The following is a 23,036-nucleotide window of genomic DNA, read 5'->3' as shown; positions in this document are numbered from 1 at the left end:
TACTCTGTAGGTAGTCTGTGGGAATGTTGTGGGATTGTTGTCAGAACGTAGTAGCAGTGTGTTTACCTGGGGAGATGAAGAAAGTCCTCCAGAGCTTTTTGTCCCTGGTCACATCCCGTATCTCCCTGGTCATGTTGACCAGTCTTCCCGCCACTGGGGGCACTCTCCGGAAGTCTAGGATCCTGAGGGAAGAGACCATAGATATACATAAATCAAGATCAGTGTGAAACATAGCGTAGATGTCTGGAATTATCCCATTAGAAAACCCAGGAGAAGAAGTCAATTCAATAAGACTTTATTGATCCCACAAGGGATAACACATATGACACCGTCGTTCTACAAGCCATTGTGTTGTCATAAACACACTGTGTATGGAACCACATGCTGATGAGAGAGAATAGTTTTAGGGCCTTTCATACCTTATTTTATTTATTCTATAAGGGCTTCATGATGGAATACTCTTCCTCACTACATCATCAATAACTATTATCACAAATAAACATAAATGTAAATGATATGCCATAAAAACCAGGACACAATTTCCTGCTCCAGGGAAAAGCCAGGAATGATTTTCAATCCAAAGTGTCAACGGTGAAGTGTGTGTGTGTATGGGCCTCTTTCTTCCTGCTAGTGTGTGTGAAATATTATTAATAATTCATCTATTTTACAGTATAATCTCTTATCTCCTTTCATTGGCTTTTAAAGTGCTGTTTATTGAACTTCAGAATCCGGTCGCTCTAACCACACAGGGCTGAGAGACTAGGATTCCTCCTTTCTCTCCTGCTCCCTTTCTCTTTCTCCCTCGCTCCTCTCCCCCTCTCTCTCTCCTTCTCTCTCATACTCATCTTCTTTCTTTGTCTACCTGTCTCTTCCTCTCTCCCCACTAACAACCCTTTACTCTACCCCTCTCCCTCTCTCTCCCCACTAACAACCCTTTACTCTACCCCTGTCCTTCTCTCTCCCCACTAACATCCCTTTACTCTACCCCTCTCCTCACTCTCATCCCTTTACTCTACCCCTCTCCTTCTCTCTCCTCACTCTCATCCCTTTACTCTACCCCTCTCCTTCTCTCTCCTCACTCTCATCCCTTTACTCTACCCCTGTCCTTCTCTCTCCCCACTCTCATCCCTTTACTCTACCCCTCTCCTTCTCTCTCCCCACTAACATCCCTTTACTCTACCCTCTCCTTCTCTCTCCCCACTAACATCCCTTTACTCTACCCATCTCCTTCTCTCTACCCACTAACATCCCTTTACTCTACCCATCTCCTTCTCTCTACCCACTAACATCCCTTTACTCTACCCCTCTCCTTCTCTCTCCTCACTCTCATCCCTTTACTCTACCCTCTCCTTCTCTCTCCCCACTAACATCCCTTTACTCTACCCATCTCCTTCTCTCTACCCACTAACATCCCTTTACTCTACCCCTCTCCTTCTCTCTCCTCACTCTCATCCCTTTACTCTACCCCAGTCCTTCTCTCTCCCCACTCTCATCCCTTTACTCTACCCCTCTCCTTCTCTCTCCCCACTAACATCCCTTTACTCTACCCCTCTCCTTCTCTCTCCCCACTAACATCCCTTTACTCTACCCCTCTCCTTCTCTCTCCCCACTCTCATCCCTTTACTCTACCCCTCTCCTTCTCTCTCCTCACTCTCATCCCTTTACTCTACCCCTCTCCTTCTCTCTCCCCACTCTCATCCCTTTACTCTACCCATCTCCTTCTCTCTCCCCACTAACATCCCTTTACTCTACCCCTCTCCTTCTCTCTCCCCACTAACATCCCTTTACTCTACCCCTCTCCTTCTCTCTCCCCACTAACATCCCTTTACTCTACCCCTCTCCTTCTCTCTCCCCACTCTCATCCCTTTACTCTACCCATCTCCTTCTCTCTCCCCACTAACATCCCTTTACTCTACCCCTCTCCTTCTCTCTCACCACTAACATCCCTTTACTCTACCCCTCTCCTCACTCTCATCCCTTTACTCTACCCCTCTCCTTCTCTCTCCCCACTAACATCCCTTTACTCTACCCCTCTCCTTCTCTCTCCCCACTAACATCCCTTTACTCTACCCCTCTCCTTCTCTCTACCCACTAACATCCCTTTACTCTACCCCTCTCCTTCTCTCTCCCCACTAACATCCCTTTACTCTACCCTCTCCTTCTCTCTCCCCACTAACATCCCTTTACTCTACCCCTCTCCCCACTCTCAACCCTTTACTCTACCCCTCTCCTTCTCTCTCCTCACTAACATCCCTTTACTCTACCCCTCTCCTTCTCTCTCCCCACTAACATCCCTTTACTCTACCCCAGTCCTTCTCTCTCCCCACTAACATCCCTTTACTCTACCCCAGTCCTTCTCTCTCCCCACTAACATCCCTTTACTCTACCCCTCTCCTTCTCTCTACCCACTAACATCCCTTTACTCTACCCCTCTCCTTCTCTCTCCCCACTAACATCCCTTTACTCTACCTTCTCCTTCTCTCTCCCCACTAACATCCCTTTACTCTACCCCAGTCCTTCTCTCTCCCCACTAACATCCCTTTACTCTACCCCTCTCCCCACTCTCAACCCTTTACTCTACCCCTCTCCTTCTCTCTCCTCACTAACATCCCTTTACTCTACCCCTCTCCTTCTCTCTCCTCACTAACATCCCTTTACTCTACCCCTCTCCCTCTCTCTCCCCACTCTCAACCCTTTACTCTACCCCCCTCCTTCTCTCTGTGCATTATTTTCTTGCTTTAACTTCTCTTTTCCTTCCTCTCTTCCAACTGACCTTATTTCTGTCTATGCCACACTAGCAGGGCCAGGCCTCCCACTCATTCCATAACTCTTTAACCATCCTTGTCGCTGCTTCCTGCAGCATGACCTCTCTAAGGCTTAGACTCCTGGGAGTGGAGTGTGTGAGCGTGGGTTTGTGGTGTGTAACCTTGAAGTCTTAGCCCTCAGGGAGAGAGACAGGGAGACAGGGCGTGGGGCTGCAAGGATGAAACCCTAGCCACCAGATGAAAGCTCTCAGGAGCTATAGCTGCTCAAAGTGCACAGTCACCATGAACCAGATGACAAAGGAACTCCTGTATGGAGCCAGGCTCTCTCTCTCTCTCTCTCTCTCTCTCTCTCTCTTTCTCTCTCTCTCTTTCTCTCTCTCTAGCTGTACCCCACTCTTGTCATGGGTAGAGTACTGCATATAGAGAGTGTAGAGTACTGCACAGTGTAGGTTAACATGGTACAATGTGTGGAAGTGGAAAGGCTTTGAGTTAACCCTTACACAGTATAACGATAACACAATGTTGTATCAACAGTGTCCACTGTCCAACCATAGAGGGAGTGAAGAGAAGAGGCTATTCATTTCCTCCTGTTCTCCTCTTTCTACACATTCCTCTAGCTATTCCAGACTGCTTTAAACACACTGCTATATACATCTAGATCCGATTGAGAGGCCGCATCCCAAAAGGCACCCCATTCCCTTTGCAGTGCACTACTTGGTAAAAGGTAGTGCACTGCAATGTGAATAGGGTGCCCTTTGGGACACAAACGCAGAGTTCCACAGGCTGCTGTCCAGAAGATGGTGCGGCCCTGGGCCAAACAACAAGGCCGTAATTCATATAGCCAGCCTCCGCTTGGCATACACAACCTAACAACAAACTAACAACAACCTAGTCTTTAGGGGCTAGCACAGTTACCTCCTCCCTGCCTTAAATGATGCCCAGCTAGCATTGGCATGTCCCTTGGTTTCCTCTCCTCAGCCCACTGTGCCCACACAAACACATGCCTTTGGCCCTGGCCTGACATTCCACTGGGCTGTGTGTCTGTGTTTGTTTGTGTGTGTTTGTGTGTGAGAGAGTGTGTGTGTATGTATGTATGTATGTGTGAGTGTGTGTGTGAGAGAGAGAGAGAGAGAGAGAGAGAGAGGAGAGAGAGAGAGAGAGAGAGAGAGAGAGAGAGAGAGAGAGAGAGAGAGAGAGAGAGGAGAGAGAGAGAGAGAGAGAGAGCGAGAGAGAGAGAGCGAGCAGTAGGCTATAGTGTAACGTCTACCCTGCCGGCCTGCTAGTACAGTGAGCTTTATTATCTATCCAAAACAAGGGAACCAGGCACAGATTTGTGTGTGTGTGTGTGTAACCTTAGGGTTGATAAGTGTTGATGTTCTTACACCTGGTCTGATAAGGATGACATAGAGAACAGATACTGTGAGAATGTAGACTCACTGTGGTGGTTAGAACAGGTCCTGACATTATTCCATTCATCAGTAAGTGTTATCTAATGCAAGAAGCTAACTCTAACCCAAACTTGGACCAGACCATTATACATTGGATCAGACCATTATGTATTGGACCAGACCCTTATGTATTGGACGAGACCATTATACATTGGATCAGACCATTATGTATTGGGTCAGACAATTACATATTGGACCAGACCCTTATGTATTGGACCAGACCCTTATGTATTGGACCAGACCCTTATGTATTGGATCAGACCCTTATGTATTGGACCAGACAATTACATATTGGACCAGACCCTTATGTATTGGACCAGACAATTACATATTGGACCAGACCCTTATGTATTGGACCAGACCCTTATGTATTGGACCAGACCCTTATGTATTGGACCAGACCATTACATATTGGACCAGACAATTACGTATTGGACCAGACCATTACATATTGGACCAGACTCTTATGTATTGGACCGGACCATTATGTATTGGACCAGACCCTTACGTATTGGACCAGACCCTTACGTATTGGACCAGACAATGACATATTGGACCAGACCCTTATGTATTGGACCAGACCCTTATGTATTGGACCAGACAATTACATATTGGACCAGACCCTTATGTATTGGACCAGACCCTTATGTATTGGACCAGACAATGACATATTGGACCAGACCCTTATGTATTGGACCAGACTCTTATGTATTGGACCAGACAATTACATATTGGACCAGACAATTACATATTGGACCAGACCCTTATGTATTGGACCAGACCCTTATGCATTGGACCAGATCCTTATGTATTGGACCAGACAATTACATATTGGACCAGACCCTTATGTATTGGACCAGACAATTACATATTTGACCAGACCATTATGTATTGGACCAGACAATTACATATTGGACCAGACAATTACATATTGGACCAGACCATTACATATTGGACCAGACCCTTATGTATTGGACCAGACAATTACGTATTGGACCAGACCATTATGTATTGGACCAGATCCTTATGTATTGGACCAGACCCTTATGTATTGGACCAGACAATTACATATTGGACCAGACCATTACATATTGGACCAGACCCTTATGTATTGGACCAGACAATTACGTATTGGACCAGACCATTATGTATTGGACCAGATCCTTATGTATTGGACCAGACCCTTATGTATACCATAGTATAATGATGAATGGAAGAACTGATTACTTACTTGTTCAGTTATCACAGCTTAAAACTGACAGACTTGTTAGAAGAAAACTCTCATTTCCTTATAATACCAGAGACATTTCTGTCTCTGTTTTGATTCCACATAGACATTTGTTTGAGTTGTATAAAAGTTTATGCATGTGTGTGTGTGTGTGTTTGTATTGGATGGCAGAGAGGGTGGAAACACGGTCACAGAACACCTGCTAAGCGTGTGTGATGCCTGCTGTGTATAAACAATCAAGGTATGCATTATAGCCTTCCCTGTAGCTCAGTTGGTAGAGCATGGTGTTTGCAACACCAGGGTTGTGGGTTTGATTCCCACGGGGGGCCAGCACAGAAAAAAAATGTATGATATGTATGAAATTGTATGAAATGTATGCATTCACTACTGTAAGTCGCTCTGGATAAGAGTGTCTACTAAAATGTAAATAGGGATAGCCCCCTTTTTTTCAATTTTCACCTAAAATGACATACCCAAATCTAACTGCCTGTAGCTCAGGCCCTGAAGCAAGGATATTCATATTCTTGGTACCATTTGAAAGGAAACACTTTGAAGTTTGTGGAAATGAGAATTGAATGTAGGAGAATATAACACAATAGATCTGGTAGAAGACAAAACCAACCTTTTTTTTTCTAACACCATCCTCAAAATGCAACAGAAAGGTCCCAAATCTAGCCATCACTCTGGTTGTAAATATGATGGTGTCCACAAGATGGCAGCAGTGTATGTGCAAAGTTTCAGACGGATAACTTGAAGTATGATCAAACCACATTACTTTTAGTGTAAAGTCACCCAGGTGCATTTGGGCAAATCGTGAAGGAGACATTCACATTTACATTATATTTTTCTGCAAGAATATCATCAAATCTGTATACTTGGACTTTGATTTAGCTTTTCCAGTATTAGTAGCCATATTATAAGTTCAACATTTGCAAAACACCCAGTTTTCATAACTTCATAACTCTCCATATTCTTATAATTGTTATGCAAAAGGAAAAGGTTTGCTGTCACACAAGGTTAGCAGCGACACTTTGCGGCAGATACGGGGTCTCCCAACACTGCAGTAAAGCCCAGCTTATTGGCTAGCTTTGTTTGACCCCGATTGGTGCTTATTTGACAAAGTTTCAGTCGATCAAGTGAAGACCGGCCGCGTCATCGGCGTGCCATGAAGGTGTCGCTCTCTGACCAAATTTGGTGTCGTATAGGATATACTACACTCCTAATGATATAGTGAAGTCTGGTTATGTTCTAGGATCTCTGAGGAATACATACTGTTTGACTAGTTTGACTGGTTGAAACAACGTTTAGGGTTAGATTTTCACAGATTCCTTTCTTTGCAAATTGAACAAGACGAAATACAAATAATCGATCGTGCATGCTATCTGGACCTTTTTAGGATATGAAAAAGGATTTTATCTAACAAAACGACACTTCATGTTATCTCTGGGACCCTTTGGATGATAAATCAGAGCAAGATTTCAGAATGTACACATTTCACCTTCAGAGGTGAATTTATCAAACCTATCGCGGTGAAAAAGTGTTTTGTTGTTAGGAGCTCTCCTCAAACAATAGCATGGCATTTTTCACAGTAATAGCTACTGTAAATTGGACAGTGCAGTTAAATTAACAATAATTTAAGCTTTCAGCTGATATAAGACACTTCCATGTACCGACATTTGTTGTTTCTCTAAAATCTGTGATTGTGACACAAGGCGCTAAATGAATTACAACTGTCCCGTTAACGGGACGCCTATCACTATTATTAAAGACCAAAATTTGTAAAAATAAATAAATAAGTAAACCAGTTCCATTTAACTTCTTTGGGATAGGGGGCGGTATTTTGACATCCGGATGAAAAGCGTGCCCAAAGTAAACTGCCTGCTACTCAGGCCCAGAGGCTAGGATATGCATATAATTGGTAGATTTGGATGGAAAACACTCTAAAGTTTCTAACACTGTTAAAATAATGTCTGTGAGTATAACAGAACTGAAATGGCAGGCGAAACCCCGAGGACAAACCATCCCACCCCCCCAAAAATGTCATCCTACCACTGATTTCAATGGCTGGCACTTTTATAATAGGGCGAAATCGTGCCTGATCGCAGTTCCTAGGGCTTCCAATAGATGTCAACAGTCTTTAGAAAGAGTTTCAGGCTAGTTTTTGGAAAAATGAGCCTGAAATTGTTGTTTTTCTAGGTGGCTCCCATTTTGGCTGTAGTGTTACCAAGCGCGTGACTGAGAGCGCGTTCTTTGGTATTTTTCTCTGGTAAAGACAATAACAAACCCCTGTCTTAAATTTTATCATTTATTTGCGTATTAGGGTACCTAAGGATTGATTATTAGCGTTGATTGACTTGTTTGGATAAGTTTATTGGTAACGTTTGGGATTCATTTTGTATGTATTTTGAAGGAGGGAAATCGGTGGATTATTAACTGAAGCGCGCCAGCTAAACTGAGTTTTTATGGATATAAAGAAGGACTTTATCGAACAAAAGGACCTGTAACTGAGACCTTTTGAAGTGCCAACAGAAGAAGATCTTCAAAGGTAAGGCATTTTTTATATCGCTATTTCTGACTTTTGTGCCACACCTGCCTGGTTGAAATATGATTTGTCATGCATTTGTATGCGGGGTGCTGTCCTTAGATAATCGCATGGTTTGCTTTCGCCGTAAAGCCTTTTTGAAATCTGACACCTTGGCTGGATTAACAAGAAGTTAAGCTTTATTTTGATGTATAACACATATATTTTCAAGAATGTTAAATATTTGAAGTTAGTATTTTTGAATTTCGCGCTCTGCAATTTCACCGGATGTTGGCCAGGTGAAAGGCTACCGTCCCACGTATCCATAATTAAGGACCAAAAAATGGACAGCTGTGCCATACAGGTTGCAAAATAGTTGCAAAGAGATTTTTGATGAACCGATTCAATTGCACATGCTTTATGAACTGCTACACAAAACAATGCTGGATTCAAAACATAGAGCATTTAAATATAAATTATAATACAAAATTCTTGCAACCAATAGAATGTTATATATATGGGGGATACAACCATCCCGGCTCTGCAGATTTTGCTGTGAAGGGACAGAATCATTAGATCACTTGTTTTGGTACTGTCCATATGTAGCTTGTTTTTGGTCGCAGGTTCAGGAATGGCTGAAAAATCACAGCATTTACTTAAAGCTATCTTTGCAAATAGCACTGCTGGGTGAATTGAAAAGCCATGGTCAGTCGATCAATAATATAATAGTACGTTTAGTAAAGGTTTTCATCTTTAATTTAAAATCAGTGCAAACTATGAGAATAGAAAGGTTCAGAACTTTTGTGAAACATCTCAAGTAGAAGTCAACTGGATGGTTTTTAAAGATGATGGGAGGGGTTGTTGGTAGGGTGGGATAAAAAGAAATAAAGACAGAACTTATGTAAACTGTCCATAAAATGTATATAGTATGTATAAGCTGGAAGTAGAAGCCTAAGTGTTGTTGTCCATTAGTTTACTCCAATTAGGGAAGAGGTGGTAGGGTTAGGGGTTAAATAATAAAGGAAAATATATTTAAAAAAATATATATGGGTATTGGAAATGATGCAGATAATTACATTGACAGAACCCACAATCTATCTGCAGTATTAAAGCTGATCTATCCCCCCAAACAAAACAAAAAAAACATTTGATGTGTGTGTTAGTCATGCCGGAAATGTCTCCAACACCACACATAGTGTACACACACACACACACACACACACACACACACACACACACCTGTCCAGATGAAAGGCAGCGATCTCAGCGTTGTGTCTCTCCAGATCAGAGAAGTAGAAGAAGTCCGGGGGTGTCTCCTGTTCCCTGGTCTGCCTGGAAGACACAAAGGTTGAGGCAACGTTAGAAGAATGTTAGCATTAACAAAATCCTGTTCAGTATGAAGCACAACTGTCTGTCTTTATTTGACCCTGCTGGTCATCTACTGTAGCCTTAATGGTCACATGTACCCTCCACTGGGCACAACCAGAAGAGGACTGGCCCCTCGGAGCCTGGTTCCTCTCTAGGATTCTTCCTAGGTTACAGCCTTCTAGGGAGTTTTTTCTAACCACTGTGCTTCTGCATCTGCATTGGTTGCTCTTTGTGGTTTTAGGGTGGGTATCTGTAAAGCACAACTGCTGGTGTAAAAAGGGCTTCATAAAATACATTTGATTGATTGATTGAACATTCAAGGCCACGAGCACCAGAGTTCTCCTGCACTGAAAAGATACAGTAGGACAATGTAGTGAACGTTTTCCTAAAGTGCAAATGAATGTGAAATCATTTGAAATCACTTATGTGACTGCATTATCACAAGTGACTGCATTATCACAAGTGACTGCATTAGGATCTATCTGCATTATCTATAGCTAACATTCATAGTTCCAGTCTGGGAGCAGGCTGCCCAGATGTGCATGTCTGAATTGTCCCTCTTTTCCCTAGCACACCATAAAGGGACTAGGGTGCCATTTGGGACACAGACAGTATAAGACAGCGGGACCCAGCAGTAGAGTACAGTGAGCCACACGGCTGCTTGAGTTTCCTGTTCATATCCTGTAGCAGCTCCTTCAGCCCCTCAGGCAGGCAGTCAGGACAGACAGACAGGACAGACAGGAGACATGGAACATGGTCTGACTCAGCTGCTGTTGCTGGTGCTGCTTGGGGCTGCTGATACGGTCGGTCGGTCGGGTCCGTCCGTCTGCACAGAGTATCTAGGGTGGCAGGTAGGTGACAAGGTGAAACAATCTGTTGATATGCCCTTAAAGCAAGCCAATTAACCTTTATTTCCTCCGAGGGTGGCGTACTACTATGGCTGACCCTGTGAAACATCCAGTGTAGGTGACAATAAAGCATATCTTTTTGTTTTATCTAAAGGAGAAACCCTCCAGGTGTATGCTATGCTGTCACACACATGCACTGTACATGGAGGCACACAGGAATGCATGCAGTCAGTCAGCTAAACCCGGACCATATCCCACATTACCCAGTCCTTTCTTCTTCTCCTTCTTCCTTCCTCCCTCCTTCCCTTCCTCTGTTTCGTCTCCCTCCAGCCATTCCACCTCAGAGCAGGGTGGTGTTGCATCCACCTCGCCTGACAACCCCAGCACTGCCAAGTCCGTAATGGAAAATATCTTACATCCTATTCTTTCCATGTCAGGCAAGCTCCCTTTTAACCATAAATCCCACAGCCGCTATTATGACCCATTCATTTTGTTCTCCCTGACCCAAAAGGGAACAAAAGTTTTTATTTGCGGATGGGAGGGGGAATAAACGAGACGTGGCACACTGATTCAGGAGAGTATAAAAGGCAACACTGTGCACCTGAGGAAAGGGTAGGTCCAGAATTCTAAAGGTGACCTCATAGTGGTGGTACACCATAATGCACTGTGACACACCTGCCTGCCATTTAAGTCACCATATCAAGCACCTTATCAACACTAGATTACCAGAGAAGTGGTAAAAAGGCAGACAAAAGGATGCTGATTTTAAGTGCTCTTTCGGTATCTTTCTGTAGCCTTAATGGAAATGGTAAGAGCTTTTTCATCCAGAAGTCAAGACGTGCCTGACTGCCACAGTCAGTAAGATGCTGTCAAACAGAAGTTAGATAAGAACACTCCAAACTGGCCATGTGAGTTAGGTTTCAGACGGAATGTTTTTTTCAGAATAGCAGTGACAGAAGGGTTTTGCTTGTCTCAACAGTAGAAGAAAGGTCTTGGTCCAGTCTGAAGGAGTGTTTTCAGAGCAGGCTACATGCTCAAGGAACAAACAAATGCCTTTTTCAAAAAATGTCATCTTCACTAACAACACTGGGAGCTACTACAGCGTGGAACCTACCCTGTCCGCACACACACACACACACACACACACACACACACACACACACACACACACACACACACACACACACACACACACACACACACACACACACACACACACACACACACACACACACACACACACACACGCACTGTACTGTCTACCATTGCTGTGACTACATACTGAGTCCTCTAACTCCACATGCTTCTGCTGTTTTACCAACAGTCTATAACTTCTCATTCAAATGCAGTAACAAACAGACTAACTATTCCAGCGCTATTGCTGTTTAAACGTCTCTTACTTCTCATGCTGTTGCCGTTTTAAAAACAGTGGAACAGTGCAGCCCGCTTTTGCTCCGGCCTGACTGACTAGCAGCACAATGGTTGCCATGGTCACAGTGACTCTGTCTGCAGTTTCTTGTCTAGGAGGAAGCTTAGAGCCTACAGCTGCTGTGGTTTGGCGGGATGTCTTACCGACAGGGTTGTGATGTGCCGGGCCGGGAGCGTGCTGTATTAATACGCCTCAGTAAAGAAGTAGCAGCTGACGCTAGCCCAGGTAATTACATTGATATGAATCTGAACCAAACGCCACTAGAAAGGTGTGAAACGCTGTTTATGTGCAGTCTGTTGGGCTAAACCTGACAGCGGGATGGTGCTGGTTACACACACACACGGAAGCAGGCACACACACAAACACACACACTGTTGGGCACGCACTGACAGGATGTGCTGTGTGGCATGTCAACTGGAGGACTGTACCATGATCCTCTATTCCTAAATAAACCTGCATCTCACGTCACAACTTGAAAAGTAATTCAAAAGTATGACCTCCTAAATGCATTGTCCATTAAATCATATTAACTTCCATGTCCACTGAGTGTACAAAACATTAGGAACATGACAGAGACTGACCAGGTGAAAGCTATGATCCCTTATTGATGTCACTTGTTAAATCCACTTCAATAAGTGTATATGAAAAGGAGGAGACAGGTTAAAGAATAATTTTTAAGCCTTGAGACAGTTGAGACATGGATTGTGTATGTGTGCCATTCAGAGGGTGAATGGGCAAGACAAAACATTTAATTGCCTTTGACCAGGATATGGTAGTAGTGCCAGGCGCACCGGTTTGTGTCAAGAACTGCAACGCTGCAGGATTTTTTACGCACAACAGTTTCCCGTGTGTATTAAGAACTTTGGAATGCTTTAGACACCCTGTGGAGTTCATGCCCCGACGAATTGAGGCTGTTCTGAGAGCAAACTGGGGGTGCAACTCAATATTTTGAAGGTGTTCGTAATGATTTGTACACTCTGTACTGTATATTCACCATTTTAGATGTAGTGAAATACATTTTACACAGACTTAAACAGTATTGCACTTAACTGACACAAACAACCAGCCATACAGTCACTTGAGGACGAGCGCCGTTGAGAAAAGACGTATCCTTCTCTGAGTCTCCATCTGTGGACCAGTTGTATCAGGGGAATGGGGCTGAAAAGCCTGCTTTGTGTAGGAGATGTGCTGACTGAAACTTTTCCATGGTCCTGCTTGTGCTTACGAGATCTAGCCAGTGCTGTACTCAGTGTACTTTATGAATATATCTGTCTGGAGGGAGGGAGAGAGGGAGAGATGGAGGGAGGGCTAGCACTACCAGCTAAGACACAGGCTTTGCTGATTCATTCATATCCTGTCCCTCTCTCTCTCTCTCCCTCTATATCTCTACCTTCCTCGTTCTCACCCTTTCTCTTTCTCCCATTCTCACCCTTTCTCTCTCTCTCTCTCTCTCTCTCTCTCTCTCTCTCTCTCTCTCTCTCTCTCTCTCTCTTTCTCCCTCCCTCCCTCCCTCCCTCCCTCCCTCCCTCCCTCCCTCCCTCTTAGTGACAGTGATCTTGTTGACAGGGAGAGGGCAGCAGAGACGTGACACAGTAAAAAAGAGAGAACACTTTAGCATCAGTATGACCCCATAGAACGAGTCAAACGGTAATGGCAACTGAGGTACTTCCTTATATGGATACGGTAGTGGTAAAATATTTGTAACTCCATTTATACTCAATGTATGAATTGAAAAAAGAAAATAGATCAAGTGAATAAACTGGGAAGTTTCCGAGGAGTTTTCTAGCACACTATTTGTTTCTAGCAGTTTGTTGACCCTGTACAAAACTCTAGCTCTTCATCAAGCTGATAAGGAAGTAGCAGAGCTATCGGTTGGATTTCTGGTATCCCTCATTTTACTTCTGAGGGATTAGTTATTGTTCCTTTCTCACCCTGTCCTATAAAACAGCACAAAACAAGGCAGACAGCTAGGATTACGTAAGTCACAGACGCCAGTTTCGACCGTGCTGGACAAGCACAATTGGACCTGTGTGTAGACAACTTTGACAATGCAGAGGTAAAAGGAAAAAAAACGACTGAACTCTGATTCAGTGGAAGAGGCAATGTATACTGCTTTCAAATTTTATTTTATTTCACCTTTATTTGTGGGCAAAATGTGGGAAAAAGGTTGAATACAATGGTCCTAGTGTCTTTTTCTATGCAACGCCAATAGAAGTGTGTGAGATGCTGTTGATGTGCAGTCTGCAGGCTGTCGCTTTACACACACTCAACAGAAATATTTTATGGCAGAAAAAAAGGGGACAAAGGCCACCACTTAGTCAATGAAAAATGTAGACTAATTAATCATGAGGCTTATTATAAAGCTTTTACTAAGGAATGATGGGCATAGAATCACAGAAACAAAAGGCAAAAATAACAGATATTTTCATCCAACAGCCTTAATTTTGATATGAGACCAGATACATTTAGCTGATTATCCACGTAGTATCCTTTACAATGATTTAACAGATTTTCCCACAAACATCTCCATTACAACCCTCTTGATGTTTGCGAAGCTTGGCTGGCTTGTCAAACAGGGCTGAGCTCTTTTGGTCTCACATATGATGACTTGTTTTTTGAGACATTGGTCATAGAACCAGTTACTGTGCTGGTTCATGGATACACATTCCTCCCCGTTTTTTCTATTATGGGGTTTGCCCCCATCCCAGTGGGTGTAGCTGATTGGTTGGCCCACAAGACGACAAAGTACCCTTCTTCCTTCTGTCGTTGGCGGCGATGTGAGCCCACTGGGCATGAGGGATGAGTGACATCCATACAGACAGACAGACTGGTCAGTATAACATCAGTGGTATCCTGTGTGTTCCAGCCAGTCTCTGCCAGCTGTAAAGCGTACATGTACAGTATAGGACTGCACCTGCTGAACAGCCCTGAAGCCATGGTGAGGTGCATTGAGGTTCCTGTGTGTGTTCCCCTCCATACGGGATCTAGAGGAATTCCTGTATGGTTAGCTCAGCTGGCTAGTGCATGGTGCAAACAATGATAAGACTGCATGATAACATACTCCGCCCCCCCCCCCCCCCCCCCCCCCCCCCACTGCAGCAGTGTACCACAAGGCTCTGAGTGACCTTGTAATGACATTTCATTTCTGCTGCACCTCCAGCCAGCTACTGTAAGGGGAGTGAAGGAGGGTGGGAAGGAGTTAAGGAGGGAGGGAGGGCTGGAGCACTGGGGGAGATCCATTATCTATATGTAATCCACAGCAAATGTAAGACCCCCATCTGACAGGCATCTTTGTCTGGGCCTGTGATGGGATCATATGAGGGAGGGAGGAAGGAAGGGAGGGTGAAGAGTGGGAGAGAGGCCGTCATTATAAATAAGAGTTTGTTCTTAACTGACTTGCTTAGTTAAATAAAAAATATATGACAGTGAGAGGAAACGTCCTCTCACTGTCAACTGTGGTTATTTTCAGCAAACTTAAAATGTGTACATATTTGTATGAACATAACAAGATTCAACAACTGAGACATAAACTGAAATGGAATAATGGGGGGGTCAAAATCAAAAGTAACAGTCAGTATCTGGTGTGGCCACCAGCTGCATTAAGTACTGCAGTGCATCTCTTCCTCATGGACTGCACCAGATTTGCCAGTTCTTGCTGTGAGATGTTACCCCACTCTTCCACCAAAGCACCTGCAAGTTCCCGGACATTTCTGGAGGGAATGGCCCTAGACCTCACCCTCCGATCCAACAGGTCCCAGACATGAACAATGGGATTGAGATCCAGGCTCTTTGCTGGCCATGACAGAACACTGACATTCCTGTCTTGCAGGAAATCACACACAGAATGAGCAGTATGGCTGGTGGCATTGTCATGCTGGAGGGTCATGTCAGGATGAGCCTGCATGAAGGGTACCACATGAGGGAGGAGGATGTCTTCCCTGTAACGCACACTGTTGAGATTGCCTGTAATGACAACAAGCTCAGTCTGATGATGCTGTGACACACCGCCCCAGACCATGACGGACCCTCCACCTCCAAATCGATCCCGCTCCAGAGTACAGGCCTCTGTGTAACGCTCATTCCTTCAACGATAAATGCGAATCCGACCATCACCCCTGGTGAGACAAAACCGTGACTCGTCAGTGAAGAGCACTTTTTGCCAGTCCTGTCTGGTCCCATAGGCGACGTTGTTGCCGGTGATGTCTGGTGAGGACCTGCCTTACAACAGGCCTACATGCCCTCAGTCCAGCCTCTCTCAGCCTATTGCGGACAGTCTGAGCACTGATGGAGGGATTGTGCGTTCCTGGTGTAACTCGGGCAGTTGTTGTTGCCATCCGGTACCTGTCCCGCAGGTGTGATGTCTGGATGTACCGATCCTGTGCAGGTGTTGTTACATGTGGTCTGCCACTGCGAGGACAATCAGCTGTCCGCCCTGTCTCCCTGTAGCACTGCCTTAGGGGTCTCTCAGTATGGACATTGCCCTGGCCACATCTGCAGTCCTCATGCCTCCTTGCAGCATGCATAAGGTACGTTCATGCAGATGAGCAAGGACCCTGGGCATCTTTATTTTAGTGTTTTTCAGAGTCAGTAGAAAGGCCTCTTTAGTGTCCTAAGTTTTCATAACTGTGACCTTAATTGCCTACCGTCTGTAAGCTGTTAGTGTCTTAACGACCGTTCCACAGGTGCATGTTCATTAATTGTTTATGGTTCATTGAACAAGCATGGGGAACGGTGTTTAAACCCTTTACAATGAAGATCTGTGAAGTTATTTGGATTTTTACGAATTATCTTTGAAAGACAGGGACCTGAAAAAGGGACATTTCTTTTTTTGCTGAGTTTATAATTAAAGATAAAATAATAATAAATAAATAAATTGTGCACTGCCCTATGGGACTCCCAATCACATCCGGTTGTGATACAGCATGGAATCAAACTAGGGTGTCTGTAGTGACGCCTCTAGCACTGAGATGCAGTGCCTTAGACCAGTGCGCCACTCGGGAGCCACCATACTGGGCCAACGACAAACAAGGAGGTTCACTAAGTAATTGCTTCCTGTATGCCCACACTGAGAGAGGGACAGAGAGAGATAGATAGAGGTAGATAGAGAGAAAGAGAGGGAGAGAGACAAAGAGAAATGGGGGGGAGAGAAAGACTGAGAGGAATGGTTAGAGAGAGAGAAAGAGAGAGAGAGAGAGAGAGAAAGAGAGAGAGAGAGAGAGAGAGAGAGAGAGAGAGAGAGAGAGAGAGAGAGAGAGAGAGAGAGAGAGAGAGAGAGAGCGAGAGAGAGAGAGAAGCAGCCCGTGCCTAGTAGGAGTTCAGCTCAGTGAGAGGCTCCATAAGCCAGTGGTAAGAATATTATATACTTCCACACTACTGCTAAGAGGGTCCCAACCTGCTTGGATTTTCCAAATCTATTTGGATATGGTGCTGCGTACTTATTAAACTTTCTCACTTGGCACCAACTCTACTTAGCACAACCTCTCTCTCTCTCTCTCTCTCTCTCTCTCTCTCTCTCTCTCTCTCTCTCTCTCTCTCTCTCTCTCTCATTCCATAATAACCAAACCAGACACACTTCAACGTGACTGTAGTCACGTGTTCACTCACTGCAAAATTAATTATTGGATTATGTCGCTTACAAACATATTTTTGCACAAAAATATACTTTTTTTCCTCCCTTCGCATTTCTAATTTTCGAGGAGGATCCGCCACTATGTGGTTGACAGGGGAGTACAGATTCAATAAAGCCTGAAGGAGCATAGTAAATTGAAATGAAGTGCAGTGGGTGAGTATATGTAAGCTTTGGGTGAATGCTTGCACTGGTGAGATGGGAGATGTGTTTTCCTCTTCTTCCACAGATAACCAATAGTCCCTCGCGTATCTATCAGCGGGAATCTCAGAACACACACAGGGCAGAGCTGAAGCAGCTCACTAGACTCAATTTCAAATCAATGTTACACAACTCGTTCTGGCCTCTGATATTTTTGGCACACCGGTGAGAAACAGCCAGAAGGAAATATTCCCTACTTGAGATGCAACATACTGTACTGAAATAGACTACATATTGATAAAGTTGCATATACATGCATACTAGCCTGGATAAAACTGACTGAATCACGCTCACCACTGTTTCACAGCTTTAGTCCATTTTAACCAGGCTATATGCTCATAGGAAAATACTAATGATGATCAGAAGGCTGGTGCTTCGTTTATCACCGTCGCTAGATGCTGATGAGGCTTCAAATGAATGCAAGACTGAGCTGGATGTTGAGGTATGGAGGGAGAAATATTCTCTGATCTACACCGTTTTTGTCTCTGACAAAAATATATAGCTGCCTTTATAGTACATTAGAAGCGCTATTCACTTGCAATACGTTCTCATCAGAATAGAAAAGAATGACACTTAACCATTGTAGTTATATGCCACATCATATTGGTCACGACAGAACTAAGAAAAACCCAGGTATCTGAAAGTGATTATGCCCATACCAAAGAAGAACCACAGACACAAATCACTTATTCTTTAAAACCTTTTGGGGCTAGGGGGCAGTATTTACACGGCCGGATAAAAAACGTACCTGATTTAATCTGGTTACTAATCCTACCCAGTAACTAGAATATGCATATACTTATTATATATGGATAGAAAACACCCTAAAGTTTCTAAAACTGTTTGAATGGTGTCTGTGAGTATAACAGAACTCATTTGACAGGCAAAAACCTGAGAGATTCCTTTACAGGAAGTGGCCTGTTTGACCATTTATTTGCTTTCTTTGACATCTCTTCCAAAAACTCAGGATCTCTGCTGTTACGTGACACTTCCCACGTCTCCAATGGGGTCTCAGAGCCCGGGAAAAACCTGAATGACGTAATTCAAAGCCCTGGCTGAAACACACGAGAGCTTTTGCTAAGTGGTCTATCAGAGGACAAAGGCTTAGGCGCGTGACCTGCCCCACCCCCGCCTTTCGGTTTTTCCCTCTGTTTACAGACAGGCAGATTCCCGGTCGGAATATTATCGCTTTTCTACGAGATAAATTGCATAAAAATTGATTTTAAACAGCGGTTGACATGCTTCGAAGTACGGTAATGGAATATTTAGAATTTTTTTGTCACGTTATGCGCCATGCGCACGACCGTGATTTACCATTCTGATAGTGTCTAGAACGCACGAACAAAACGTCGCTGATGGAACATAACGATGGATTATTTGGGACCAAACCTACATTTGTTATTGAAGTAGAAGTCCTGGGAGTGCATTCTGACGAAGAACAGGAAAGGTAAGACCATTTTTCTTATAGGAAATATGATTTTGATGAAGGCTAAACTTGCCGGGTGTCTAAATAGCTAGCCCGTGATGGCTGGGCTATGTACTTAGAATATTGCAAAATGTGCTTCATCCGAAAAGCTATTTTAAAATCGGACATATCGAGTGCATAGAGGAGTTCTGTATCTATAATTCTTAAATTAATTGTTATGCTTTTTGTGAACGTTTATCGTGAGTAATTTAGTAAATTGTTAGTAAATTCCCCGGGGTATGCTTTTTCTGAACGTCACATGCTAATGTAAAAAGCTGTTTTTTGATATAAATATGAACTTGATTGAACAGACATGCATGTATTGTATAACATAATGTCCTAGGTGTGTCATCTGATGAAGATCATCAAAGGTTAGTGCTGCATTTAGCTGTGGTTTGGGTTTTTGTGACATTATATGCTAGCTTGAAAAATGGGTGTCTGATTATTTCTGGCTGGGTACTCTGCTGACATAATCTAATGTTTTGCTTTCGTTGTAAAGCCTTTTTGAAATCGGACAGTGTGGTTAGATTAACGAGAGTCTTGTCTTTAAATAGCTGTAAAATAGTCATATGTTTGAGAAATTGAAGTAATAGCATTTCAAACGTTTTGAAAATCGCGCCACAGGATTCAACTGGCTGTTACGTAGGTGGGACGATTTGGTGCCACCTAGCCCATAGAGGTTAAAAGTCATCATTATAGCTTAAACATTTGTCCCGTATACATCTGAATAATATAAGTTGAATGGAAACAGTAGCGTTGAACGACTGGGATAATAATAATAGATAGAATATTCATATATTCCAGGGTTTGGAGAATTAGGGGTCATTGTGTTTTTTAATTAGACTTGCTCCTGGTGGTTCCTGATGAGGATTACTGAGAATATTTGCTCTGCAGCACCATCCTCTCCTCCTCTTTTCTCCCTTCTACACTTCTCTCCTCTGCTGTCCGCTCCTCCAGACTCCTATATCCTCTTCATCTCATCTCATCTCTTCTATCCTCTCCTCTCCTCTCCTCTCATCTACGTCTCCCATCCTCCACTCCCAACTACTCTCCCTCTCTCCTATCTTATCCACTCTCCTCCCATCATCTCCTCCTCTACTCACTCCCTCTCTTCTCACATCCTCTCTCCTGCCCTCTCTCCTCTTCTCTCATCTCCACTCTCCTCCCATCATCATATTCCTTCCTCTCCTGGGATCTCCTCTCCTCTCTCCTCTCCTCCCCTCCTATGCTGTGGATGAAAGTGTACCCCAGGCACCATGCAGGCTGTCTTGCACTCAGACCAAGTTTCTGTCAAGGCACATTTCAAACCAGGGAGAGAACTCTGTCTTCTCTCTCTCTCTCTCGCTCTCGCTCTCACTCATATACTGTATATATTGATGTGTATGTGAGAGTGTGTTCATACTTGTGCAAGTCTCTGTATGTACTGTATGTGTGTGTGTGCTGCCTGTGTGTCCCAGTGCTCCAGCCACCCTGTGGGTGGTCCTGTCTGAGAGGGGTATTCAGGGCCTGACATATGGGTCCTCTACGTCTGGGTAACCACCCAGGGCTTGGCCATTTACACGCTATGCTGGTGTAGGGCACAAATCAACATAAGGTTAACACATAATAACACAACACCACAAAGGATCATGGTCTACTTCCTAGACAGGAATATCACTGTACTACTACAGTGTAGTTACCACAATACACACTCTAAACCCAATGTCCCGATTGATAGGTCTTTGAGCATCGACAGACACAACATGTTGTTGAAAGGGGTTCATTCCTCTATTCATATCCTGTTTTACTGTATGTGTTTAACGTTTAGTATATCTTCATACATTTGTGACAAACAGCAGAACATTGACCCACAAAGTGTGAATTAACATCTATGAAAGCTTTGTTACTATGGCTACAGTATATTCTCTAGTTTGTTCCGTAGGCCCACAGCTGTTTAGAACCATCTCTGTTATTCTTTATCCTTAATTGACTGGCAGTCGGAGCATATTCAGCCAAGATCTCCAGAGTTTAACTCTCCACAGACAGACTGGTGCTCAGTCAATGATGGCTCAGAACAAAAGAGCTGGGATCGCTGTGAAGACCTGCCGTAAAGCTGCAGAATTATACTGGGCTTTTGGGATCCTTCACACAATCGTCTTAGTGGGCTTCCTGGAATCACAAGTTCAGTTGGAGTATGTAAGTAACGTACTGCATATTATTTATATTTCCATGAATCCATTTACTTCCATGAATTCCAGTAGCTATGTCTACTGTATGCTGTTGTCACTGCTCGCTCGGCTTAGGGTGGCAAAGGGTGGGTATATAACTGGAAACGCTTGAAGTTTACCAGTAAACTACCTGAATTTTGATATCCTTAAATTATTTTATGTAATCTATCACAATATATCTAGTGGCCATTTTTGGTATCACAGGTGTCTGTAATTATCGCTGGCCCTCTCTCTGGCCTTACCACATGTAAAATATATGAAATAATTCAATAAGATGATTTTAAAACATTTAACGACAAAGCTGTAAAGCATTATCCTAAATATAAACCATGAACTTAGTGAATACCATTTGTGTTTAATATGATGTTTAATATGAAGGTTTCAGCATGAAATATCCTATCCTCTATTTTTTTGCAGACTTTTATTTATTTTACTATGTCAATATGTATTTGTTGTCAATGTTTGGCGTCAAACTTGTCAAAATTCAATAGTTGGACGAGTTGCAGTTTTAATTGAAAATAATGTAATTGTTGATTAGATACTTTTCCCATTAACCAGGCAATTTTCTCTTGAACCATATGTTCTATCTACAAGACAATCATGGGCAATATGGACACAGATATAACAAAAACAATATTATGTATGAATACCTTTTTTAAATACCGAAGTTATGATAGATTGCTATAGATTTTCTGTTAATTATCAAATTTACTGAAGATTCCAGTAACTTTGGTAAATTACTGGTAGCTTTGCAACCCTAACTAGGCTATTATATTGTGTATGTAAAATATGTTTGTTTTATAATGAGTTGAATTCAAATTTAACATTGATAAAATAATTTGACTCCCTTGCTTTAAATAATTCTCCACAATGATTTAATAATTTCACTACTATTTTCCACAAGGCCACGTAATAGATGAATGTAGGCTACTAAAACCCAACTTTGAAAGCACTAGTCTTTTTCTCCGGCAGCTACAGCACTAGCAATAACTATGCCATCATCTGTTCTGATCTGATTACTGATGTGCTCTTTACTAACAGATGTGCATTTTAGAACAGGTGTAGCTCTTTCCTGCAGTCAAATGATATATCTGACATGGTACAGGTGTCTTATTTTTTTAAGTCCGTAACCATGTGTATGAGGTGTATACTTTTGTTTAAGACTACCAACAAACACTATGTGGGACCCTGATATAATCCACTGCAGTAAAAGGTTATTAAAATGTCTTCATTTTGAATATATCAGCTGGGGATGTGCCAGACTGTGCAGACAATTGTGCATCCCAAATGGCAACCTATTTCCTATTTAGTGCACTACTTTGTATTCCCTATTTAGTGCACTACTTTTGACCAAAGTAGTGCACTACACAGGGAATAGGGTGCCATTTGGGATACACCCTATATATACAGTATATCCTGGTGGGACAAAGTTATGGGATGAATTGAACTGTCGGCCACATATCCAGTATTAGCCTCAGTTATAGTCTTGGTAGCAAGACTAAAATCCACCCATCACACTGGATCCTTCAGCTATCCTGATGAGGTATCTACATCGGTACAGTACAGCACTGTGACAGAACGGGGATGCAAGCTGGGTATGTTGGGAATGCCACATGCTGTCGGAGAGTTATTTCCTCTCATAAAGTTGCGTCTGGCCCGGCACTCTGGGCAGATATAAAGGAGTCATGTGAAGTGGGAGAACAGTCAGGAATTCATGTTCCCTAGAGAAGAGCAGCCAGTTGTTTCAATCCTTCACAGGTTTAGAGAGAGAGAGAGAGAGAGAGAGAGGGAGGGAGTGAGAGAGTGAGAGAGAGAGAGAGAGAGAGAGAGAGAGAGAGAGAGAGAGAGAGAGAGAGAGTGAGAGAGAGAGAGAGGAGAGAGAGAGAGAGAGAGAGAGAGAGAGAGAGAGAGAGAGAGAGAGAGAGAGAGA

At 43.3% G+C, this 23,036-nt stretch overlaps 1 pseudogene; it reads right to left on the bottom strand.

Annotated features, from left to right (window-relative positions):
* The window catches only part of LOC115171700 (extracellular serine/threonine protein kinase FAM20C-like), a 71,372-nt pseudogene that overhangs the window by 5,318 nt on the left and 43,018 nt on the right, over window positions 1-23,036 (bottom strand).

The sequence above is a fragment of the Salmo trutta genome, chromosome 32 (genome assembly GCF_901001165.1).
Source record: "Salmo trutta chromosome 32, fSalTru1.1, whole genome shotgun sequence".
Taxonomy (NCBI): Eukaryota; Metazoa; Chordata; class Actinopteri; order Salmoniformes; family Salmonidae; genus Salmo; species Salmo trutta.
The sequence above is the reverse complement of the archived record's forward strand: the minus strand, read 5'-3'. Positions and strand labels throughout refer to the sequence as shown.